Source organism: Ipomoea nil, unplaced genomic scaffold (genome assembly GCF_001879475.1).
Source record: "Ipomoea nil cultivar Tokyo-kokei standard unplaced genomic scaffold, Asagao_1.1 scaffold2537, whole genome shotgun sequence".
NCBI classification, from domain to species: domain Eukaryota; kingdom Viridiplantae; phylum Streptophyta; class Magnoliopsida; order Solanales; family Convolvulaceae; genus Ipomoea; species Ipomoea nil.
In genome coordinates, this window is record NW_017618965.1 from 865,460 (window position 1) to 892,623 (window position 27,164).

A 27,164-nucleotide genomic window follows, 5' to 3' on the forward strand; every position below is an offset into this window, starting at 1 on the left:
CGCCCATCATCATGAGTACGATAAGTTGGAACTGTAGTGGCTTGGGCAATCCACGTACAGTTCGAGAGATTGTGGGCCTTGTGTCCGGTAAGAAGCCTGACTTTGTATTTCTAATGGAAACAATGGTGAAGCAAGATCATGCGGAGAGGCTCCGTGTGAGGATAGGTTATGAGGGGTTGTTTTATGTGGATAATGTGAGGAATGGTGGGGGACTGGCTTTGTTGTGGAAAAAGAATAATACAGCTACACTACTGGGTTATTCAAAAAACCATGTGGATATTGAGGTCCGTATGCCGTCAGGGGAGACATGGCGTATGACATGTTTTTATGGCTTCCCTAAGAGTAATCAAAGGCGAGAATCATGGGAGTTGCTGAAATCATTGGCGGGGAGGTCTCCGCTTCCATGGGTTGTAATAGGGGATTTCAATGATCTCTTATTCCAGCATGAGAAAAGGGGAAACAACCCACACCCAGAAAACTTTCTTTGGGGCTTTAGTGAGGCTGTGGATGAGTGTGGACTGCGTCAGTTACCTATGAGGGGATACCAATTTACTTGGGAGAAATACAGTGAAACGGATTAATGGTTAGAGGAGAGATTGGATAAGGTGTTGGCGACGATGGAGTGGTGTGATGCGCATGGAAGGGCAGGTGTAGAGAATATAATTACTCGTAACTCAGACCATTCGGCTTTGTTCCTTGATATGAATGCACAAAGAAGGGGAGGAGAAAGGATCCCGAGGAACTTCAGGTTTGAGATGGCATGACTGTTGGATGAGGGGTGTAGAGAAGTGGTGGAAACCGCCTGGCAAGGGGGGAAGACAGAGGGGCTGTTGAATTGTCAGCAACGTTGTGGGGACAGACTGATGCGCTGGGGTGGAGACCATTTTCATAAGTTTGGGGAGCACATCCGGCAGCTCCGCAAGGAGCAGGGGCGGATCCGTGGTAGGAGGGATCCGGCATCTTTGGCTGAGTTCCAGCTGTTGAATAATCAGATCTCTCAGTTAGAAGCCCAGGAAGATGTTTTTTGGAGGCAGAGAGCGAAGCAGCATTGGCTTCGTGGCGCTGATGCAAATACAAAGTATTATCACAGGTATGTTTCTGCTAGAAAGAAAAAGAATTTTGTTTCTAAGCTGTTGAATGAATATGGGGTATGGGTGGAGGGACAGGATATGAATAATGTAGTCATCAGCTATTTCAATACAATTTTTGCTACTAGTAACCCTGTGTGTGAGGACCCTTTATTTGATGAGTTTGGCCCCGGGTGACGATTGACCAGAATGAGGCATTATTGTGTCCCTATGATATGGCTGAGGTCAAAACTGCTTTATTTGCCATGTATCCTGACAAGGCACCGGGACCGGATGGAATGAATCCGGGTTTTTATCAGCGCTTCTGGGATATAGTTGGAGAGGATGTGTCTGCTTTTATTGTTAATTGTCTGAATACAGGTGAAATTCCGAGTGATTTGAATGCCACCAATATTGTTTTGATCCCGAAAAAGAATGATCCTACAACTGTGGCGGATTGGAGGCCTATTGCTCTAAGCAATGTCTTGTATAGAGTTATGGCAAAAATGATTGCTAACAGATTGAAACCCCTGTTGGGGGATTTAATCTCAGAGTCCTAGAGTTCGTTTATCCCAGGCAGGCTTATAACGGATAATATACTTGTGGCGGCAGAGGTGGGCCATTTTTTGAATCGTAAGCAATGTGGTGTAGCAGGGTGGGGAGCACTTAAATTGGATATGGCAAAAGCTTATGATAGAATGGAGTGACCTTTCTTAAAAAGGATGCTGGAGGTAATGGGCTTTGAAGAACGGTGGATTAAGCTGATAATGACATGTGTTACCACTGTATCATACAGTGTTATGGTGAATGGCGTGAGTGGTGGCCAGGTGCAACCAACAAGAGGTCTCAGACAGGGAGATCCACTTTCACCTTTCTTATTTATTATATGTGCTGAAGGTTTATCCATGCTATTACAGAAGGCGCAGGCAGTAGGATCTATTCACGGTTGCAGGGTGGCTAGGGGAGCCCCCCCTGTATCACATCTTTTCTTCGCCAATGATAGCTTGTTATTCTTTAAAGCAAATGTCCAGGAAGCTACAGTGGTCAAACAGTGTTTGGAGAGGTATGGGTAGCTATCTGGTCAGTTGGTAAATTATCATAAATCTAATATATACTCTAGTAGAAATACTGGGGAACGAATAAGAGAGGAAGTAGCGGACTGTCTGGGTGTGGAACAGGCACGGAATTTTGGGAAATATCTGGGGCTACCATCTTTTATAGGGAGAAATAAAAGAGCTGTTTTCTCTTATGTGGAAGACAAAATCAGACAAAGAGTTTTCTCGTGGAACAAAAAATTGCTATCACAGGCTGATAAAGAAGTGCTTTTGAAAAGTGTGGCTCAGTCTATGCCCACTTTTTCAATGAGTGTTTTTTTGCTCCCTGAATCAGTTTGTGAGTCTATTCAGAGGGCCATGAACAGGTATTGGTGGGGGAAAGGACCAGACAGAGGGATCCACTAGAAAGCGTGGAATAAATTGTGTATCCCTAAGAAGTTTGGTGGATTGGGTTTTAAAAACCTGAGGAATTTTAATCTTGCGATGCTGGGAAAATAGGCATGGCGATTTCTAACTGATCCGGAGTCTCTCGCAGCGAGAATATATAAGGCAAGATACTTCCCTAAACCTTCTTTTGTTGATGCAACGGTGGAAAGTAACCCCAGTTTTTGCTGGCGGAGTATTATGGCTGCTCATGATTTTGTTGTTGCCCATGTCCGAATGAGAATTGGAAATGGCCAGAAAACTTTAATATGGGGTCATCCGTGGTTGTAGGATAATCCTAGTCCACTTGTTCAAACAGTAATGCTTGAGCCGTTAAGGGATGCAGTTGTTGCAGGCTTAATAGATCAGCAAACAAAAACATGGGACCCCCATATTTTATCTGATTTATTTGAACCTGAAGATGTGAATCGTATTTTAAAAATACCTGTGAGCCCAGATTATGAGGATACATGGTATTGGCATAATGACCCAAATGGCTGTTACATTGTAAAGGATGCTTATAGGCGTCTAATGGGAGAGTTTAATCTTTGGGAGAATTTGATAGATGGGTTACATTGTGGAAGATGAAAGTCCCACCAAAGTGGAAAACTTTTTTATGGAGAGCGGTGTGTGATATACTCCCAACCACAACAAATTTGATTATAAAGAGAGTGGATGTGAACCCAACATGCATGTTGTGTGGTCTTACTAATGAGAATGTTATGCATTCACTAGTTTTGTGTGATTATTCTAGAGCCGTATGGAATATTTCGGGGCTACCCATTATGAATATTTTTTATTCTACATCTTTTCCGAATTGGCTTATGACTGTTATGGATATGCTCACCGGTGAACAGATCAGACGCGCTGTGGGGGTCCTCTATTTTTTATGGATGGCCAGAAACGAGGCGGTATGGGAACACACGGTAAGGAGACCGGAGACGGTGTGGCGCCGTGCAGCTGCGGGGGAGGCGAGCTACACGGCAGTCCACGCTCGCACACTACCGACACCGTCCGATGGGACACTAGCACCTGCAGCCGGACGGGTGACGTGCCATGTCGACGCCGGCTACAACCCGGACACCGGCAGTGCAACCTACGGGGTAGTCCTATTCGATTGGAATGGTTTGTTCAAAGCAGCGACCAATGGAAAGCTCCCGGGGTGTTTTACACCTCTTATGGCAGAAGCTTTAGCATGCAAGGAGGCCTTGTCCTGGCTTAAAGACCGAAACGAGAACAAGGTGGATATTCTTACGGATTGTCTTGTCTTAAAGAATGCGGTTCATGCAGTTACTACACCAAACTTATCTTATGTTGGAATTGTGATTGAGCAGTGTAGGGCAGCTATTAGTAGTTTCGTTTATTGTTCGCTCAGTTTTATTTCTAGAACTTTAAATTTACATGCGCATACTCTTGCTAGTTTAGCTTATGATCAGGATCATTCTATGTACTGGGATTTAATCCCTCCTGACTCTATCGTTCAATTTCTGAATTAATATATTGGTACGCCATATTTCAAAAAAAAAAAAAAAAAAAACTACTTGAGGAATTTATTGAAAAGAGAGTATTCAAATCACACAACAAATTGAAGTGAGAACTATCTCGAAATGTCATTGTTTGACAATTAGCAGTTAGCGGTTAGCGTTAGCGGATTTGATCAGCGAATTATATCAACGGTTGGTAAAAAGATATTTGAAATAATTAGCTGTTTAGATTAACATGTAAAATGACCTAAGAGTATACATATATTTAATAATAATAATAGTAATAATACTAATTGTTTTTAAAAAAATATAATTAAGCCAATTATATTAACTACTTGGGAGATTTATTGATAAAAAGAGTATTCAAATCACACAACAAATTGAAGTGGGAAACTACATCGCAATGTCCTTGTTTGGCAATCAGAAATTAGCTCTTCAATGCAGCAACCAGAGGGGAGGAGACAAGCTGTAATATTCTTTACTTATGCGCACGAGAATGTACGGCCTTCCAAGATTTGGTAGTGCAACATGTGCATCGGAACCAGAACTATGCTGCGGACCGCATGGCTGCGGTTTCGCTCCTTCATGCATTGGGGGTACAGGAACAGCTGGAAGTGCCCCGTATCCTCGAGGATGTGTTATGGGAAGACACTGTGGGAGCAACAAACTCCTGCCATAGACGAAATAGCAGACATTAATGTAGCTGGTAGATAATCTCACGGGCTCAACCCTCTTCTGTATCCAAAAAAAAAATATTAAATCTGGGTTCATACGAGTGTGAGGATGCAAGGTGGTATAGGGCTACTCCCATAGTCCCTAACACTAGTGAATATCCACTCCCGTGGTATAAACACCCAATAAAACAAGAACAAGTATCATAAAAAATTTCTAACTACTACCATCTCCCGATGTGCAATAATCAAGAATTAAACTCCCTAACAAAATTACTCTCTCCCAAGGTGCAACAGTTAGGTGCAATTGTGTGTGCCCTAAATTATGCCCAACTCCCGTTGGGACATAAAGATAGCATGCGAGCAAGTAGCTATTGGCCACTAATTACAAGCATCAACAATACAAAATACAATTGCAACACAAGTATTAAACCCAATAAATAATATATTAAAGCATTAAAGAACTAGACACATAGATTCATAAATACTATAACCCAAGAATCTATAAGAAAACTTAACCACGCATGGCTAATATGCAATACATATCAAATATTAAGAGTTTACAATAATATCTAAAGAGTACAAGAATTAAACCAAGCAATTCTCCCAAATCTCCTTGACTTTCTCCTTGCTCCCAAGACAATTTGTAGCTCTCAATTCTCCTCTTTCTTGTCTCCAAAACTAAGTATGAATCTTCTAGGGTTGAACCAAAGCGGGATTTTATAGCGGTACAAAGTTGGGGGCGAAATTGGAATTTCTCTTTCAATTTTGGAACTGCGGCCTTTGATTTTTGGAAAGTGCCACTTTTTATTTTGAGACTTTCCTTTATTTCATGGCATGGGAATCAGCGCCTCTCAATTTGGAATGCTGCAACTTCTTTGAATTCAATTTGGAGACAATCAAATCGGCACCCTTTTATTTTTGCACACAGTGGCATTTGACACGTCAAAAACAACTCGACACGTCAAAAACAACTCGACACGTCGAGTAGTGCTGTACGCGAACCAAAACTTTTTGGAATTTTTGGACTCGTCGAGTCCGATTCTCGATGCGTCCAATCCCCTGTAGCAGCACTTTTGGTCCATTTTGACTCCAAAATTGTCTTAGAACTTCCCTTGCTCTTGTACTTGACCTAAAATGGTTCCAAAAAAACTCACAAACACCGTAAAACATTCAAAACAAGTGTAAACCATAACTAAATGATAAAAAAATGGAGTATGCAATTAAATCACCAAAACTATGAACTTAAGCTTAAGAAATATAATCAAACTAATACTAGAAATGTGCACAATTAGACTCACATCACAACATCAGCATTTGGACTACCTGCAGAGTTATTGTGGTTAGTATCAAGTAAACAAGTTATGAAAATAGAACAAGAGGTGCTACTTATCAACCTTATACAAATATAATAAATATGGAGTAATATTTTATTCAATTCTTCCACATGAAGCATGTAAGGAAAAAACTACCACAGTAAAATATCAACATACGCTTGCAAGATCAAGAGTTCATAGTACAACTAACATTCCAGTCATATACACAACAAGGCAAATCCACAGCTTTCTACACCATAATCTCATTTCATGATGCTGTCATTTATGCTACCACCAGTAATCCCATTGCAAATAACACACTACCAACAAAAAAAAGAAGATGACAAATAGTGAAGATGAAGACAATAACTGTAACACCCCACTTTTCTAAACACTAAATCCCAATTACTTAACTTAACAAGGTAAGCTAAACAAGAATTAAAAGAAAGATTCAAAATTTAAATCAATCAAAACCACCCACGGTGACTGCACAGGCTACTAAAGGAATAAACTAAACAAGTCAAACTTCATTAAAATAACCTTAATACTTGGGGAACAATCCCGGTGTCCAGCACCAACAAAAGAGATCAGTCTAAGTCACTAACCATCAAACATCAAAAGATCAACATCAGTATCTAGTCATCAACAACCAAACAGAAACTATCTAGAATCTAACAACTCAACTACGCACTACAACTAAACTCATGCGCTCTCAGTTACTGGGCCCACCTGAAAGGGGTTATAAAAACAGTAGAAAATAAACCTGTTAACAAATTAATGCTAAGTATAAAACCACTCAACCCTGTAAAGTACTATAGAATATTGATTTTGAAAAAAAAAATCATTGGCAAGCACACATAATCTCAAACACTTTCAACACTTAAACAACAATCTCAACATACTCATCAACAATTCTAGATGCTTGCATCCTATTCAACATATAACAAATCTTTCTCAAGTATTCAACTTAAACACAACTCTCATGCTTCAACAAATAACTCTAAACATAGCTCAACATACAAACTCATGCTTTCAACAGATTATACAAATAATAGTTCAAAAGTAACTCATGCTCAACTCAAGGATGAAGAGATGCTAAATAACTCAACAAACAATCTCATGCTGTCATGCCAAACAATAAGCAACCTTATGCTATCATGCCAACTCAACAATCAGCAACAAAGTATCATACTTCTCATCAAATCCTAAATGCAATCATGCAAGTCATGTAACAATAAAAGACATGATGCTATAAGTATAAGTATATAGCTATACTCTCTCTCATAAAAAGGATTTCTTTTTCTGTGGAGATTTCTGTTGAGTCACACAGACTCGCTTTTCTCTTCTTTCTCTTTGAGTCTCTTAACTCGCTTTCTTTCCTCTTTCTCAAACTTTCTCATTTCTCTTCTTGGGCAAGGCAGGTACTCCGCCGCAGTGAAGCCCTAGCGAACGATGCAATCTCGTGCAGTCGCCACATCCGTAACAACGAAACCTCTAACTCGTGGGGAGGTAGGACTTCACGAATCGTGAATGGACCTAACCAGCTTGGCAATCTAGCCGGCCACATACTCAACTCACCCACAGAATCGATGCTGGTGGTTATTTAATAAATCTTTCTCTCTCTGTGGAATCAGGTATCGTACTTTCAGTGTGCACACCCCCTAACTAGAATTCCAAGCCCGGCGGGCAGTCTTCAACCTAGTAACGCAGGAATATTGACCTTGTTACTTCTAAATATCTGTCAATTCGCAATGTCCGATTCTTTCCTTTCTCAAACTTTCTTTCTTTCGTTTTTCTTCCGAAAGGACATAGTCCTAAAGGTCCTCCAAAATACTATTTTCCTCACAATAGATAGTATAGATATATCTCATGCAAATTCTTTCTCATGCAATAAACTCTTCTTATGCAAACTCATACACAAATATTCTCAATCAACTTCTCTTTCTCACAACTTTGGAAATCAAATATCATGCAACTTCTCATTATCTGTAAACCATGCAAATATGCACTGCTCAAGTCAAATTTCTCTAAAACTTATCAAAACTTCTCAATAAATATAACAAGTATTTAGGCATGCTTCTCAACAATTTCTAACAAGTATTGATCATGCTTCTCAACTCAAAAACATACTCAGATGCTTTATTTACACTCACTGGAATGGTCCACAGGCAACAACATCATTAACAGAGAACTCAATTCTCACATTTTCAACTATAAATCATGCTTTACAACTCCAAATTCAACGAAATTAACTTCTACTAGTGCGTTGTAACGAGCCCGAGTGTCTGAGCCTCAAGCGCCCACGAGTCCCGGTCCGAACAACGCTAGCTAAGCCACAAAGGGCCCGGCCAGAACTGAAAATGGCCTGGCGGAGCATGGTGACGGGGCTTGGGAAGCCCCGCCAAGCCAGGTGCTTGGCAACGGACCATGCCATGGTCCGTTGCCATGGTCCGCCTGTGACACCCTGTATTTTCCTAAAATTAATTATAGTCCAGGTATTAAATATTTTTATTAAAAATATTTATATAGTTATCTATTTTAAATCGGGCTCGGGTCTATGTAGTATTGTGAATCAATATTTTTATACCCAAATGCCTTAAGCCAAAAATATAATTGTAAGAGTCTTGAACCCAATTAGCTAAGCCCATGAGCATATATATGTTACTATTTTGTATACCCAAGTTTATAAGGTGTATATGGTTCTTGACTCAAAAGTTTTACCCAACCCAATTACCTAAGCCCAACCTAGTAATTTTAACCCTATATTTTGGATGAATGTTTGTGATAAGCCTTCCCTTTTTCCCTTCTCCTCATTTCGGCAATAGCAACACAGAACATCACTACCCTAACCCCTTGTCTTGCTTGGTTACCTCTGACATCTCTATCACCCTCCTTCTCCTAGACCAAAAAATCCCCTTGCTTATCCCACGCCTCTTCCTCAAGCCATAGGAGATCAGCGGCAGTTTCCTCTTCTTCCGATAGGATCAGTGAACGGCAAGGCAGGAAGAAGCCAAGGTGGCCATGGCGAGCTATCAGCGCCCTCTCCATCGGAGCAACAGCGTGGTGGTGGTGGTCCAACGTCAAGCAGCCTCCTTTTTCACCTCGTCTTTGGCAGCAGCGCGAGAACAGAGCAGGAGCTCATGGTGGCGTCTTCTTCCCGGGGCCAGTGAGAGGTAACGAAGCTCGGGTCTCCGGGAACCCCTTGGCAACAACCTTGAAGCTGATCAACGCGGGAAGGTGTCGACGGCAACAACGGACGGAGCTACTCGGCGTCTGCCTTCATCTTCTCAACGTCAGCAGTACCTCCGGTGAGCAGTGGAGCTCCGACAACCTTGGACGGCGTAGCCCAACTCCGGCTGTGGTAGTGAGGCAGCGGGCGGATGGACGGGTGGAGAGCTTGCCGTGGCACCACCTGCGGGTTCGGTCGCATGAAGAAACGAAGAAGAAGATGGCAGTTAGTGAGCTCCTTCTTTGTTTTGTTGTTAGGTTTAGTGTTTAATTAGTTTTTATGTTAATTTATTACCAAGTGGTTAGCTTAGTGTGATGGTAAAAAAGGTGTTTGGTGTTAGTAATAGCTAGGGTTTGAATCTCACCTTAGTTTTTAGTTAATAGTTTTATTAGGGAGCATGGTTATTAGCTTATTTAGTCCTTTAATGTGTGATTAGGTTAACAAATGAATACCTAGCCTAGATGGTTAAATTTATGGTTAATTTAAGGTAAAACTAAGGTTCAATTCCCCTTATGAGCATAATTAGTTTTGTTTAGTACTTGTGTTAATAGTTGAGATCCGGTTTAATCCACAGGTTTCCGGTAGCTTGGTTTTTGTGTTGAGCCTAGCTATGTTGGCGTTGGTTTTGGTTGGATAAGCAAATGAGGTAACCCATGCTTTACAAAATCTATTTTCCTTACCTATGTGATGATTTATTGGATTCTACATGTGATTTTGCTATGAAATGTGAGTGTTGATGCATTGTCTTGTGAAAATGCATATCTAGAGCTTGTTATTAGGGTTCTTGTATGCCATTGTTTGGCTATTCCTTTGATTCAAGTCATTTTGTTGTATTTGGTGAGATTTTGGATGTTTTGGACTTGAATTTGAGCTTGGTGTTGAAAATCCCCGAAGGGATGTTTTGGTAGGGGTCTACCCGCCGCACCACCCGCGGGGTACGTTGGTGTGTGGGAATGGTTCCCGCGGGCGGAACCACGGGTGGGGGTTCACCCGTGACCCCACCCGCGGGGTACAATGTTGGCTTATGCGGGGATTTGTTCCCCGTGATTCTTTTGACTCGGTATTTGGTGTTTTGACTCCCCGATTGTTTTTTTGTGGAACTATTTGAGTGTCTTCTTGATGTTTCATATGTTTAGAACTATAGGGTAGGATTCCATGTAGGTTTTGGTGTCTTGAATCGTGCTAAGTGTTCAACCTTGTGATTCGTTGAACCGTGATGAGTCTTGTGTGTTCTTCGAAACTATGTTTGGTTTACCCGTTTGATAAGCATGTTAGTTCTATGTTTAAATGCTAGCGTGTGTGGTTTGTCCTTTTCTATTGTGGATGACGACTTGTGTTAATCATCGTTGTTGTCGGATTGTGATCCTTTCCTTGTTGAGTATGGTTTCATATCTTCGTTGTGATCCGTTGATTGATTCCTATGATGGTGTTGTGTGTGTGACTGTACCTGGATTGCACGATTAATGGTATGGGACATTAGTCACCAAGGTACGGCAGTGGTCCTCGTGGTGGCCATGACGTGATTATGGAGTTTGTGACCTGTGTGATGGGTTCACGTATTTCTTGGGAGGCATGTGTTGCCATGTGTGTGATCGGTACCCTCGTGTACTATGAATTGGTGGAAATTGTTGGTGGTTTGTTGGTGGATGGGGACGGCGGTCCTCGGAGGAATAAGTTTGGACTTGTATGTACAAGGGTCCTGGAGGTAAAGGTTGGAACTAGATACAAGGTTGGGGGTAGCCATAAGGTTGGAACCGGGCATAAGGAAGGATTATTGATTCGTGATGAGTGATGTCACGAAGGCATGTGTGCCGTTGTGTGTTTCTCTATTCGTGACGTGTGATGTCACGAAGGCATGTGTTGCCATTCTGTGTCTCTTATTCTCTTGTATTGAGCATGTCGGGTGATATTCTACTGAGTGATAGTAGAATACACCTTGAGCCTTTCTTGTGTTATCGTTGTCACTTCTTGATGTGTCTTGGGATGTGTTCCCCCTTATTCTTATTGAGAGTGGTATAGAGTCTTGTGGTTGACTTCTATCCTTGGCTTTGAACTTATATATATAGTATCCCGTTTTAAAAATAATTTTGTATATACTATCTATGTATGATACTTAACATGTATTGGTGGGTTACCAGCATTATTCGCTGACCGGGCGTCGTCCCATTTATTTATGTGCTTTTCAGGTCCCGAGTAGTTGCGAGCACGATCTAGGGATGGATAGTGTAGATCCCTCAGACTTTATTAGCTTTGTTTTGGGCCTGTGAGCCTTTTATGTCAAACAGTAGATTGTTGTTGTTTTAACCTTGTTCCTTGTTAGACTGATTATGTGGATGTTGTTCTCGTCTGTGCGTTCACCTTAGCGTGGACGTGGCATAACATTCCTCGTTTTCCAGTTTATATAGTTAGATTTCCGTTGTGTATGCTTATATTGTGGTTAGATTATTTGCATATTTAAGTTTAAATTGGCATGGAAATCGGGGGTGTTACACCGCCTCTCAACGAGGCTGCCCAACGGACCTTGCCAGGGTCCGTTGGGTGATCTGGTGCACCATCTATGTGCACCAGACACCTTCTTCTTCACCTACAACACAAAATCAGTGCAAACCAACTCATTTAGACCACAACAAATCAATCATAGATCATCTACAACACACAAATAGCTTAACCACAACATCTATCTTGTGACACCCCGTAAATCCAAATTCTATTTAAGGATTAATTAAGTAATTAATCCTAGCTTAATTGATAATTTAATTTCTAAAATCCTGAAAATTCAATAGTCGGGGACTAGTAATTGACTAGTCAACCCAAGTCAATGAGTTGTACTCTAAGCTTTGTGAATAGTTCTCTTGTTCCCTTGCACTTTTCCATCTTAGTAAGGGTAATGAAGACATTTCACTTCATGATTTTATTCCAAGCTAACCTAGAGTTGCCTTTCATTCTTTCCCTTACACTCTCAAAACAAAAGCTCCTCCTCTCTAGAAATTTAGCTAGCTTCTCCTTCAAGCTAAGTTTGGGCATTCCAAGATCTTCCAAGTTTGTCTCCAAGATTCCACCTTTCCTACTCTTGAGCATCTAGGAGGGTAAGATCTATGGTCCTTTTGTGTTTTTAGTGCTTTCTAAGGTATCTTTTTCTAAAGATGAAATCTTTATGGTCTTTTAGTGTGTTCTTGAAGTTGGGGTTGAAGGTGAGCCTTGTTAGGAGCTTGAAAAGGTGTATTAAGTGAAGGTTTTGTCTACAAGAGGTAACCCATGCTTTACAAAATCTATTTTACTTACATATATGATGATTTCTTGGATTCTACATATGATTTTGTGTTGGTCCCGATAGGGTGGTAGAAAGTCTAGAGGGAGGGGGGTGAATAGACTTTCTAAGCCTTTTCAAAATTAAATAACTCTTTGGTAACTTCAACTCTAAGTAACAAGTAAATAGAGAAGTGCTTAACTTGAACTGCACAGCGGAATAAATATGTGTAAAGAGTTATGCCCAATCAATAAATTTACAGGCACATGTAAGATAAGCTCAGATGATATGAATATCTTGAATATTTAAAGGAGATGGTGCACTCAATATTTAACAATAATATTCAAGATTATAAATAATATTTCGTGTCACGTCAACCGTATGATAAATGTCACATGCAATACGTCAAACTTGCTTAGAATAATTCAAATGTTAAGTAGGGAAAGTTTGAGTTACATGCATACGTGAAAACACACTAAACCCGAAAGATTAAGATAGACAGTGAATAGTAAACGGGTTAGTCGGATGATAAATAAATAAAGCGAATTATGTAAGTGCGGTATGTAAATGAGAGAGGCAATTTATAGTGGTTCGGAAGTGGCGTAATCTTCCTAGTCCACTTTACTCCATTCACTTCTAGGAGTAATTCACTATTTTCCACACACAGTTACAATAGTGAATAAGCGCTACACAAGCACTTCTTCCGGATGTCTTGCACACAGCTACACCCAACTCTGAGTGTCTCGCACATAGCTACACTCAACTACGAGTATTTCGCACACAGCTATACTCAACGCCAACTAAGTGTCTTGCATACAGCTACACTTAGCAACTACGAGTGTTTTGCACACAGCTACACTTACTAGAGTATTTTGCACACAGCTATACTCTTTTTACAATTACAAATACAAATGTAATTGTATCTTTCTCCAACTAATTTTGAGACTATTCAGACTAAGTCTCTCTTCTAGATATTTCAATGAATATTTGAGCACTTGTATTTCTAGAATTCGCACTTGTTCATCCGTGTCTTCCTCTTGTCTTCAAGTCTTCATGGCCTTTTATAGGAAATCAAATATATCCGTTGGAGTGGGATAATTTGATATTTGAATTTTGAATCTTGTAGCCTGATATTGTTGACAATGGTAGGTCTTCAATTTGATTTGATTGTCAAATTGCCTGACAAGATAATATTTTATTTCAACTTGATTTTCAAGTTGTTTCTAAAATATTATTTTTCTTGTCTATTTTGAATTTCCAACGTCTCTTTGCAATAAGTCCTTCTGATAGAATTTATTTCTAGGATAAGATCTTTTATCCACGCCTTCATAAATTTTTCACCGTTCTGATCATATCTTAAGGCAATTTGGATTCTTGTGACATGTGAGATGAACCAACATAAATTCTTTCGAATTTATCTATTTTCTGATCATCTTGCTTCTTTGTCACATTTTGCTCCTTAAAGGATACATTGTGCTCCTTTGGATACATCTTGCTTGTTTGACTTCGGCACTTCTTGCTTGTTTGACTTGATACATCGTGCTTTTCTGATTAAGCTACATTGTGCTCCTTAAGGCACATCGTGCTTTTCTGAAACATTGTGCTTCTTTGGAACATTGTGCTTGTAGACATCTTGCTCTTTTAAGACATCGTACTCCTTGGGCACATCTTGCTTGTCCGAACCCTTGACTTGTAAAAAATAAGTCCTTAGGGGGGAATCAATCTTGGGTGTGATCGTTGTGAGTAAGGACTTCTACTATTTCGACGTTAGGCTCATCTAGTTATTTGTTGCAACTCCATTCCTTAATGCTTCTTTCCGGATGAATACTTGTAGGACCAAAATTAATTGACCAAATTAATTTTGTTCTTCACGTGGTAGATTTCCTTTGACTCGATATTCTGGATTATGATGCTTATACTAAAGACCTAAATTCTAAGGGGATCTAAATTACATTTGGCTCATCAAAACTTTATTACAAAAAATATTCATATCAATTTTCCCTCTTTTTGATGACGCTAAAACCTATACTCAGCCATTTGGCTTGTCTTTAAAAAATATTTTTCAAAGGATTTTATTTATCTTGACATAGCCATGATGAGTTTGACAATTGATTTTGACTCTAGGAAAGGTATTTTTAGCAACAAAATTCCTATTCGCATTTTTGGATTTTTAATGTTAATGAATTTTGTAACTTTTCCAATTATGCGATTTTTACAAGCTAAGCTAAAAATGTTACCTTTCAAGACAAATTAAAATAACACTAGATAAAATACTTAAAAGCATCATAATCAGATAAACAAGATCATTGCAAATTGTTTATGGTCATACTCCAAGTTCGTAGACCAAACAAAAAATATAGTGACATCAATCATACAAATCATTTGATTATTCTACTTCTCCTTTCTTCTAGCACATGATTTATATGATTCTTAACTTCAATGAAATTGTTACTAATGGCATAATCTTTGCATACCTGCCCAATCACGTAATAGTTGAATGCTTCAATGATATTGTCTCCGGGCAGTATACCTTCTTCATACCATATGATGCATTCTTCTAGACTTCTGTCTCCTTGAAGTTCTGCATCATTCACCTTGATGTAGTCTCGAAGCACCATGATCATTAAAGATCTTGCGTAGCTCTTGATTCTTCTAAAATTCTCATTCGAAATCCACATATTTTGGTCACTTGGACCACTCTTCTTCATCCCTTTTGGTAGATCATTTAGATTTACCAATCTTGAAATTTCAACTCTGCCATCCCTTGGTGTGGATTCCAAATAAAGAGCTGCTTTGTTGTACCAATTTATTTGCTATTGATTTCCACCTGCACAAATAATTTCACGAAATGATCTGTTAGTGGTATTGGTACTGCTTGATCCTCCTGGACTGCTTGCATCACCACCGAACCAATATTCCAATCCTCCTCTTCTTGCAACATTGCTTCTGCCCGCAGATCTGCCTCCTCCTCTACTACTGCTTGCACCAATATTTTTTGTAACCATAGCAGTCATGATAGTTTCCACCATGCCTTCCAAATGACTAAATATTTCTTCCCCCTTTTTGGCGTAATCAATCAGTGTATGTATCGATTCACGAAGAGAGGAAACAGATTCTGAGATTGTTTCATATGAACCTCGAAGGCAGCCTACTTTGGTGTTGATGGAGTTGAGATCTGTGTGAACATCATTGATTTGTTTTTCTTGTTGATGTACCTCATTGAGAATTCCCTTGCTTTGATTCACGGAGATTGCTTCACTGGCTTTTCTATCATTTTTGAGGGATTGAGACAGTTGGATAAAGAATTCATTGAGTAATCCTTTAACATTAGCATTCAATCCGCCAACTTGTCTCTCAAGTGCTTGGAGTGTATCAATCAAGTGTTGTTGACTCCTATTTTCATCAAATGAACTTTCAAATTTTCCTCCTTGTATGTTGACAACATGATCCAAATGAGTGTAAATTCCTTGAATCATACTCTCCATTCGGTCAACTAAGCTTAGTACAACACTTTCCAGATTTTTCAACTGATTATTAGAAGTAGTGCCATCAAGATTGTGCTCTTCTTGGGATGCGGGAATGTGTCTTGCTCCTTCTTGAGCAGAATTATCTCCAAGCATGTGAGATTGTGCTTGATTTTCTAGCACATTTCTTGTTTCTTCCGGCGTGTGCTCTTCCAACACGTGTGTATCACCTTGAACACTTTCTGCATGTCTTGACTGAGTTTCCCCCGTATGGTGGCTGGCTTGCATGACTTGAGTCTCATGGCTAATTTCAGTCTGATTCAACACACTAACATCATAAAGATCGATGTCCATAAAAAGTGGATTCACACCATGTTGATCAAAGAGTTGAGCATGTGTGGCATTTTCTCCTTCTGAATTTGTTGCATGTCTAGTGAACTCAATGGGTTGATCAAAGTCATCAATATCAACCAAAAATTCATTTCCAGTTGGCATGTTCTCTTGTGTTGTGTCGACTTGAGAAGTTTCGGCCAGTTTGGCTTTTAGCTTGGTTATGAAGGCTCCATTTATGGTTGATCTCATGGTTGCATGACCAATGTCTAGACTGCTATAATCTGCAAGTGCACAGAGTCAATCACAGTATAAATTCCTTGAGTATTCTAGGGTCGATCCCACGAAGAACACTATTAACTATTATCTTGAATAAACAATTTTGTTGATAAGGAAAATCTCAAATAAATAGTATTAATGTAATTAAAAAGAATATTTATGAATTAAAAGCAAAGAAAATTCCAATTGAGAGGAGACTAGGGATTTGGGTTTACCTATTAGATAATTAACTAACTCTCCTAAGTATTAATTCTTATGACTATAGTGATGATTGCTTCAATTATAGCCTAATACTCCGTCGAGCTACTAGGTTGTATCCAATTAACTGTGATCATCCGTCGATATCTCACCAACATTAATTAAACCCATTAAGCAACAATCAAATATCACCACAAATACCTAAAGCTATGTCTAGTTTAGGTCAATTGTGTTTATCTTATGAGTTCTAGGTTCATAATTCACCTGTCAGTTCTTCTTATGAACCCTAATATTAGAATTATGCAATGGCCAGTCACACAATTCATAATTAAAATACATAAAATAAATATAATCAAATTCAATTATTAAATTGAAATTGGAAGAATTAACACATGAAAAATAGTCAATTAATCTAATCTAGGCTAATCCAAATCCCTAATTAAAAGTTCTAGCCAAGAATCATATTTGAATGTATGGAATGTTCAAGAAATAGCATTTTGGAAATTTTAACAAAATAAAGTAAGAAGAAAAGTATTTCAAGCCTAAGAGATGATAGCTGTGATTGAAGCTCGAAAATTCCTTCGCTTCCTCGCTGAACTGTTGTTGCGCTCCCAAGCTTTTTTTCTCTTTGACTTTCGTCGGACGCCCTTCGTATTTGTTCTGCCGAACCCTCTTGATCAACAAAAGAAAACCCCCAACTTAATATATTATCTTTCCTTTCTTTTCCTTACTGATGAGCAATTCCCTAAGAAAAACAAAACAAAATAATATAAAATAAAATAATTATAACCTAATGATATACTTAATTAAACCTAAATATAAAAAAAAACTTATTTAAATTAATAAAAGCGTAACATTGTCCTAATATTTATTAAAACCAATCTAAACTAGTAACATATAACTAAATATAATATTTATAAAAAATTAACCCTAAAACTTAATTTATTTATGCCAATCACTAAGTAAAATTACTCTAAATAATGCCTAGAAATTAAGCTTATCAACTGCCGATCCAATGCAAAGAGAATACTTCTTCATCTTCCATATTTGGTCCTCTTGTCATCAATTCTTGATAAGAGTCAAGTCTCCATTTTCTCCAATTGAGTACTCTTTGATACTCATTTACCAAGACTAAGTCAAGTCCATCAACTTGGTAAATTTCTTCATTTCCCACTGTTTCCAACATAGCTATCCGAGAGTATGGATTTATGGGATTTTGGCTAGGGTTGGGTTCATAGCTTGAGGTAGGGTTGTGGCTTACGGTGGGATTTTGGCTTGTGGTAGGATTTTGGCTTGTAGTAGGATCATGGCTTGAGCTAGGGTTATGACTTGTGGTAGGATTTTCAAGAGGTTGGGTTGTGAGTTGAGGGTTTAAACCAAGAATTTCTGCCATTGGTCTTTTCCTAGCAGGAATACCTCTCGGTTTTCTTTTTCTTTTGGGGTTGGACTCAGTTGAAATCTCATGATCTTTGTAGAGTATCCGATTGTTCCTAAAAGGCTTTCTAGCTCTCATTTTTAACCCCTTTTTCTTGATTATTTCTCCAATGAGTAACCCGAAACCTAGTACACGGTTGAACCTGTCATTCCTAATCTTTGCACCTTTTACAAAATGAGCAATCCGGCTCAATATCAGTTTGTTCCAGTCTCCCTTAACATCAGTCATCAAAGCATGCAAATATCCAATTCTTGTAGGTGATATGTCCTCCATACTATTTAATTTGCACAAAATACATTTGTAGATAATTTTGACTAGCATTTCATATTCCATCTTCAAGTTAGATTTGTGACCGGAAAGATTGGGCTCAAGAGATGCATTCTCATGTCTTATTTCTGCCAGACTTCGGCTTGATCATATGCATGTATGTCTAAGTCCAACAAAGGTTGTTATGGACTGGACATAGGTAGTCCAAAATTTGAATGTAACTCTTGTTCATCAATGGTGATGAGAGTTCCATTTACGGTGGACTCAATGATCCAACCAACAACTTTGGCATTGACATAAAAATCTACTACATCTTCATCATAGAAACCAGAGTATGGATAGGAACATAACCTCATAATCTCGCTATTTTGAAGTGCATGAATGATTTTCTGAGCCAGTTCGGAGTTCTTGGCCTTTTTGAGAAATCCGTGAGGGTCAAAGCTTCCTCCGGCTTTGATTCCAATGGCTAGCTTGGTGAGATTGATTTGTGTAGATTGTTCCTCATTAGGTTGTGAGCTTGAATCTCCAATGGTTGTCATAATGTGCTTGGTATTTTGATTGAGATTGAGAGAGGTAAATTTTGAGAGTGATTCGGCTATGGAAGGTGAAAGGTTTTGGAAGTTTTGGAGAATTTGGAGGAGGTGACTTTTCGACCGGTTGGTCCCGATAGGGTGGTAGAAAGTCTATTCATCCCCCTAGACTTTCTACCACCCTATCGGGACCAACAATTGGTATCAGAGCGGTTGTCTATTTGAGTCAATTTTTGACTACTAGACAGATCTCGAAAAATCAAGATGATGAAAAGAGATATGGCTCTTGCCCAAAATTTATTATTTTCCGTAGAAAAATTTGATGATTGGAAAATTCGCATGCAGGTACACTTATCCACATTACATGATGAAATGTGGGAAGTCATCACCAGTGATCCTATTGAAATTTTGCAAGTCAACACTTCATCCATACAAACAAGTGACACTCAACAATACATTCCAAAACCGAAGGTGGAATGGTCTCGTGAAGATAGAACAAGAAATAACTTGGACAAAATTGCCAAGGATATTCTGTTTAAATCTATCGATGACATGATATTTCCAAAAGTTCGAAAATGCCAATCCGCAAAAGAAGTTTGGGAAACACTTATTCAAATTGGTGAAGGAGACGAGCAAGAAAAGGATAATAAACTCACCATAGCATTAAAGAAATTTGAGGATTTCAAAATTCTAAACGGCGAGAATATTATCGATATGGAAACAAGATTTGCTAAAATCTTAGGAGAAATTAATGATCTTGGAAAAGACATTAATCAAAAGGAAATCTCACTCAAAATCCTACGTAGTCTACCATCTACATGGGACATGAAGGTCACGGCCATGAGAGATCATAGGGATCTAAAAACTCTACCAACCGATAAGCTTTTTAGTGATCTAAAAGCTTATGAGTTTGAGATGAAATCAAGGATAGAGGAAGATCATGAAAAGAACAACGCACTCATAGCCGAACAACCGTCAACTTCAAGGTCAGTACAAAATGTTGAATTATTGCCTAATGATCAATTTTCTCTCTTTGTCAAAAAATTTAGGAAATTCATGAAGAGAAGCAACTACAAGAAAAATCCACAAGGAAAACCATGGAATGCAACAAAGAATTCGAAGAAAGAAATAATTGAAGAAGATTCAAATTTGTGTTACAATTGTAGAAAGCCTGGACACTTTGCAGCAAGTTGTCCAGACCCCAAGGTAAGTAAAAGTCAATACACAAATATTTCTAACCCTCAACAGGAAGAATTCAAGACCAAAGATAAAAGGTTCACAAAAGGAAAGAAAAAAAGAACTTATTAGTGACCCACTTGAAACAAGTGAGTCAGCGGAGTCTTCAAGTGATGAAAGTGACACCTCAAAAGATGACAATGCAATGTTTTGCATGAGTATTTCCAACAACTCATCCTACAAGGACATGTGTCTTATGGCTAATGAAAACGAAGAAGATGAGGTAACATCTAAATCTTATGACTCTATAAATTCTTCATTCTCTAGAGAGTCCTTCTTTCACTTAATGAAAGATTGTCAAACCATAATGGACACTCACTCTCAACTCAAAGAGCGCAATAATCTTTTAATTCTTGAAAAAGATGAATTAAATGAAAAATTGCAAAATGCTCTACTTTAAGTGAAAGACTTGAAGGATAAAATTATTTGTCTTCAAGAAGAGTGTAAATCAAGGGAAGTGAGAGAACACAACCTTAGAGAGGTTATAGCAACATTTACACATTCATCCAAAATAATGGACAAAATGGTAAATATGCAAAAACCCTCAAGTGATAAAACCGGACTTGGTTATGATCCTTCGTGTTCTCAAGCCTCTAAGAAATTGACCAATTTTACTACTACTTTGAACAATAAAGTCCAAGTGGTAAAATTTGTAAAAAGGCAAGAAAGCACAATAAGACAAGGAATTCGTTACCAAACTAATGTCAAATTAAATGCTGCAAGGCCGAAGCCCCAAAGAAATAATATTTTGCCAAAGCAGTTTGTAAATAGGCAAAAGTTTGTTCCTAAATGGAAACACACCAATGAGTCAAGTGCACAAAGCCCTCATAGGAAAATGGGAAGAAATCCGAGAATTGGGGCAGGGAGATTTTATCCCTCTGAACAAGATTGGTTTGATAATATTAAACCATGGACTAAGTCCAGATTTAATGCCTATCATAGGCTCAAACAATCTTCTTCCCAAGTGCCAAAAAATCGAGTCAATTATCAAAAACCGGCACAAAAAATGTTTTCAAAAATTAATTATGATTATAATGTGTTTAATGGTTACCAATCACCTAAACTCAGATCAGTGAGTACAAGGTGGATTTGGGTACCAAAGATGACTAACACCCAAGGACCCAAATCATGTTGGGTACCTAAAAATGTGTAATTTATTTGCAGGAAATTTGGTACTTCGATAGTGGATGTTCTAGACACATGACTGGAAATAAATCTAGTCTTGTGGATTTTAAAAATATCGAAGGACCAAAAGTCGTATTCGGAGGAAATGAACGATACGGCATAACCAAAGGAATTGATATAATATCTCGAAATGGTTTAAAAATTGAAGATGTATCCTTTGTTGAAGGTCTAAAATTCAACTTGTTAAGCACAAGTCAATTTTGTGACAAAGGATATCTAGTAGAATTCTTCAAAGACAAATGTCAAGTGAAGAATGATTCCACGAGAGAAGTTGTGCTCGAAGGAATAAGGAAGAAAACTATGTATGTGGTTGATTGGAACACGACAAAAGAATCAGTATGTCTACTAGCAAACAACTCACACGCAACAAGTTGGGAATGACACATAAAGTTGAATCATCTAAATTTCAAGACCATCAACAAGCTAGCAAGAAACAAACTCGTTGAAGGTCTACCCGACATTGTTTACAAGAAAGATCAAATATGTGATGCTTTCCAAAGAGGAAAGCAAATCAAGTCATCATTCAAAGCCAAAGCTCAAGAATCTACAACAAGACTGCTAAGTCTACTAGACATGGATCTATTCAGTCCAGTAGACCTAGTAAGTCTAAGTGGTAAGAAATATACACTAGTTGTTGTTGATGATTTTTCCAGGTACACATGGACGATATTTCTCAAGAAGAAAAATGAAGTGGAGCAAAAGTTGCCGGAACTACTTAAGCTACTACAAAACGAGAAAGACTTGAAAATTGCAAAAATCCGAACTGATCGTGGAACTGAGTTCGTGAATCAAGTAATTCAAGCATATTGCAATTCTCAAGGAATTCTACATCAATTATCTGCCGCATGTACACCACAACAAAATGGTGTAGCCGAAAGAAGAAATAGAACGCTAAAAGAAGCCGCACGTGTGATGATTACGTCAGCCGAGCTACCTAAAAGATATTGGGCTGAAGCAATCAAAACCGCATGCTATACGCAGAATCGAAGCTTGATACACAAGTCTTACAATAAAACTCCGTACGAGTTATGGAAAGGGAGAAAACCTAAACTCAACTATTTTCATACTTTTGGTATCAAATGTTTTATTCTTAATAATGGTAAAACATATCTAAAGACTTTTGATGAGCGTGCAGATGAAGGAATATTTTTAGGTTATTCATCTACTAGTAAAGCCTTCAGAATATTGAACAAAAGATCAATGGTGGCAGAAGAATCAATTCATGTTACATTTGATGAAGTCCATAAGAAGGAAACCTAGAGCAACAAAAATGATCAGGAAAGTTGTCAAGTTGAAAAATCATTTAATGATACTGATGCATCCTTTAAAGATCATGTTGTGCAGGGAATAGAGCAATTAGACATTGATTGCAATAGTGAAGGACATGTGGAAGCAAATGAAGATCCGCGTGTGGGAATTCTAAACTCTCAAGCAAAAGTACAAGTTGGAGAACAATCTGATGAGCAAAATGAGTCTACCTCCAACTTACCTACTGAACAAGGAAACGTGGAAAATCCATGCAATCCACAACCTGACTTGAGATGGCTCAAAAATCACCCTCCAGAGTTAGTAATTGGAGATCCACGAGAAGGAGTAAAAATAAGATCCTCAAATATAGATGCTTTATTTTTCTTGTTTCCTTTCTCAAGTGGAACCCGCAAGCATTGAAGAAGCTCTAAATGATCCGGACTGGATTAATGCAATGCAAGAAGAGCTGGATCAATTCAAAAGAAATGATGTATGGGAATTAGTTCCAAGACCCGAAAATTACAATGTAATTGGAACAAAATGGGTCTTCCGGAACAAAGCCAATGAAGAAGGAATTATTGTTCGAAATAAAGCAAGATTAGTGGCAAAAGGGTATTCACAAGAAGAAGGAATAGACTTCGATGAAACATTTGCACCCGTTGCAAGACTTGAAGCCATCAGAATATTTCTAGCTTATGCCGCGTACAAGAATTTCATTGTCTACCAAATGGACGTGAAAAGTGCATTTCTAAATGGCTTACTTGAAGAAGAAGTCTACGTCGAACAACCACCCGGTTTCGAGGTAAAATGTGATATTAATAAGGTCTACAGGTTAAAGAAGACGTTATATGGGTTAAAACAAGCACCGAGAGCTTGGTATGACACCTTATCAACGTTCTTAATTAACTGTGGTTTCACAAAAGGCCTTGTTGATAAAACCTTATTTAGAATTCAAGAAAATGATCACATTTTATTGGTACAAATTTATGTTGATGGGATATTATTTTTGGAAGTACTAATAAAACTTTATGTGAGAAATTTTCCAAGCTAATGCAAAATAAGTTTGAGATGAGCATGATGGGAGAGTTGAACTACTTTCTTGGGTTACAAGTAAAGCAACTCAACGAAGGAATATTCATCAATCAGGCCAAATACACAAAAGATCTTATAAGGAAATTTGGTCAAGATGGAAAATCCTCAATCAAGATCCCGATGAGCACGTCTTTAAGATTGGTTAAAGATGATGAAGGCAAAGACGTTGACGAAACGAAATATCGAGGAATGATTGGATCATTACTATACCTCACTGCAAGCCGACCAAATATATCTTATTCAGTGGGAGTATGTGCTAGGTTCTAATCAAAGCCAAAAGAAAGTCATTTTCTTGCCACCAAGAAAATCATTCGATACCTAAAAGGAACAGTCAATGTGGGATTATGGTATCCCAAAGAAGGTAATTTTACACTAACTGGTTTCTCAGATGCAGATTTTGCAGGATGTAAAATCGATCAAAAATGTACCTCAGGGACATGCCAGTTCTTAGGGGGAAGATTGGTATCATGGTTTAGCAAAAAGCAAAACTCCATAGCTACAAGCACAGCCGAAGCTGAATATATAGCTGTTGGGAGTGGTTGCGCACAAATTCTTTGGATGAAACAACAACTGAGAGGTTATGGCGTGAATTGCGAAAATGTCAACATACTGTGTGACAATACAAGTGTTATAGCTATAACACACAATCCCGTGTTACATTCAAGAACAAAGAACATTGATGTGAGATATCATTTTATCCGAGATCATGTTGAAAAGAAGGAACTGACAATAGAATACATTCCGACGGAAAATCAAATAGCTGACATTCTCACAAAGCCACTGTGTGAATCAAGATTTTCGAAATTGAGACACGAGATGAGCATGATTGAATTGAGCTAAGTTTCTAAACTCTATTTAAATTAAGAACTCAATTTTCATCTGTAAATATGTTACTTTATCTGATTTAAGTGACTTATTTTCGTGCCTATGTGTCCCACATGCAAAAATATGTCACATCTTAGTATTTATGTCTACCTATCTTAATTGCACATTGATATATAGTATCAAGCATGCATGCCTCTTCAAACGTGTATAAACATATATATATATATATATATATATATATATATATATATATATATATATATATATATATATATATATATATATATATATATATATACACACAATAAAATTTGGTTAGATTCACAAAATCTTTACCATTAAAGGGTTGACAAGATAGTGTGATGATGATTTTCTCTTCATAAATGAGAACACATTTCTATGGTAGTTGCACACAATAAATTCTCTAAAAAGAATCAATCTTCTTTTCTCTTAACTAGACTCAAACGCGTATATGTATATATTACTTTCGGAACATATTTAGTGCTCTGTGAATTTTATTTCAGGTAAAATCAGTTCGAGTATCTAAATTTTTGGCGCCACATCAGCAGACAAATTGGATGGAGAATATATAACCTAAACTAACTATCAGTTAGGTCAAAGGTTGGAATCTCTTGGAATATCAAAAATAACCCTTACCTTTTTAAAGACCAACATTTTGCTATGAAATGTGAGTGTTGATGCATTGTCTTGTGAAAATACATATCTAGAGCTTGTTATTAGGGTTCTTGTATGCCATTGCTTGGCTATTCCTTTGATTCAAGTCATATTGTAGTATTTTGTGAGATTTTTGGTGTTTTGGACTTGAATTTGAGTTTGAAGTTGAAAATCCCCGAAGGGATTATTTTGGTACAGGGTATGTACCTGCGGGCGGAACGGCGGGTAGGGGTCCACCCGCCGCCCTACCCGCGGGGTACGCTTGGTGTGGGAAGTGGCTCCCGCGGGCGGAACCACGGGTGGGGGGTCCACCCGTGGCCCCACCCGCGGGGTACAAGGTGGTGAATGTTTAGGGATTCGTTCCCCGTGATTCTTTTGACTCGGTAATTGATGTTTTGACTTCCTGATGTTATTTTGTTGGGCTATTTGAGTGTCTTCTTGATGTTTCGTATGTCTAGAACTATATGGTAAGAATCCATGTAGGATTTGGTGTCTTGAATTGTGCTAAGTGTTCAACCTTGTGATTCGTTGAACCATGATGAGTCTTGTATGTTCTTCGGAACTATGTTTTGTTTACCCGTTTGATAAGCATGCTAGTTCGGTGTTGAAATGCTAGCGTGTATGGTTTGTTCTTTCCTAATGTGGATGATAACTTGTGTTGATCATCGTTGTTGTCGGAATGAGATCCTTCCTTGATTGAGTATGGTTTCATATCTTCGTTGTGATCCGTTGATTTATTCCGATGATGATTGTGTGTGTTGGTTGTACCTAGATTGCACGATTAATGGTATGGGACATTAATCACCAAGGTACAGATGTGGTCCTCGTGGTGGCCATGCATGAGTTTGGTGGTTTGTTATCGTGAGTATAGCTCACACGGTTTGGCGGTTTTGTGATGTGATCTTGCAATGTACCCTCGTGTACTGTGCGTTCGGCGGTTTTGTTTGGCGGTTGTTGGAGGGGGAATGACGGTTCCCAGAGGCAAAAGGTTGGACTTGGAAGTATAGGGTGGCACTCGGAGGTAAATGTTGGAATCGTAATAAGGCCGGGGGTAGGCATAAGGTTGGAACAGGGCATAAGGTTGGAACCTTTGACATGAAGTGTCATCGTGGCATGAAGTGCAAATGTGTGTATTCTACTTTGTGATCAGTAGAATACACCTCAAGTTGTACTTGTTATCGTTGTTGTCTTTGCCGTGATGTTTCTACTTTGTGATCAGTAGCTTACATCTTGAGCAGTGTTGAGTTGTTCTGTTGTGTCTTGTCTTAACGTTTTGGGATGTGATTCCCTTGTTCTTTGAGAGTGGAATAGAGTCTATATTATTGATTTCTATCTTTGGCTTTGAACTGATATATACAGTATTCCGTTTCTAAATGATTTTGTAATAAACTATCTATCTATATATGCTATTGACGCGTATTGATGGGTTACCAGCATTATTCGCTGACCGGGTGTCGTCCCATTTATTTATGTGCTTTTCAGGTCCCGAGTAGTGGCGAGCGCGATATAGAGATGGCTAGTGTAGTTCCCCCAAACTCTTTTAGTTATGTTTTGGGCATGTGCGCCTCTTATGCTAGACTTTTAGACTGTTGTTGATGAGGTTGTTGCCTGTGCGTTCACTTAGTGTGGACGTGGCATAACACTCTCCATTTTCCAGTTTTATATATATAGACTTCCGCTGTGTTTTGCTTATGTTTATGGTTAGATTATCTTGCATAATTCAGTTTAAAATGGCATGAAAATCGGGGGTGTTACATATCTCGCATTTCTACACATCTAACCACAATTTAGCAGTTAACAGAGAGTGAAAATGTAGTTTGGGAGTCCATGGTTTATACCTCAGCTTTTTCTTCTTCTTTGTGTGGATCCCTTTATCCTCTCTACTCAAACACCACCTCCTTCACCACC

At 38.5% G+C, this 27,164-nt stretch overlaps 1 long non-coding RNA gene across 1 annotated transcript; it reads left to right on the forward strand.

Moving 5' to 3' along the window:
* The first annotated feature begins 8,846 nt into the window (after positions 1 to 8,846).
* Positions 8,847 to 26,757, forward strand: LOC109153787. Its single transcript, XR_002049598.1, has 3 exons — positions 8,847 to 9,474; positions 9,820 to 9,891; positions 26,739 to 26,757. It is a non-coding gene; the product is annotated as an uncharacterized LOC109153787 (long non-coding RNA).
* The last annotated feature ends 407 nt before the right edge of the window (positions 26,758 to 27,164 follow it).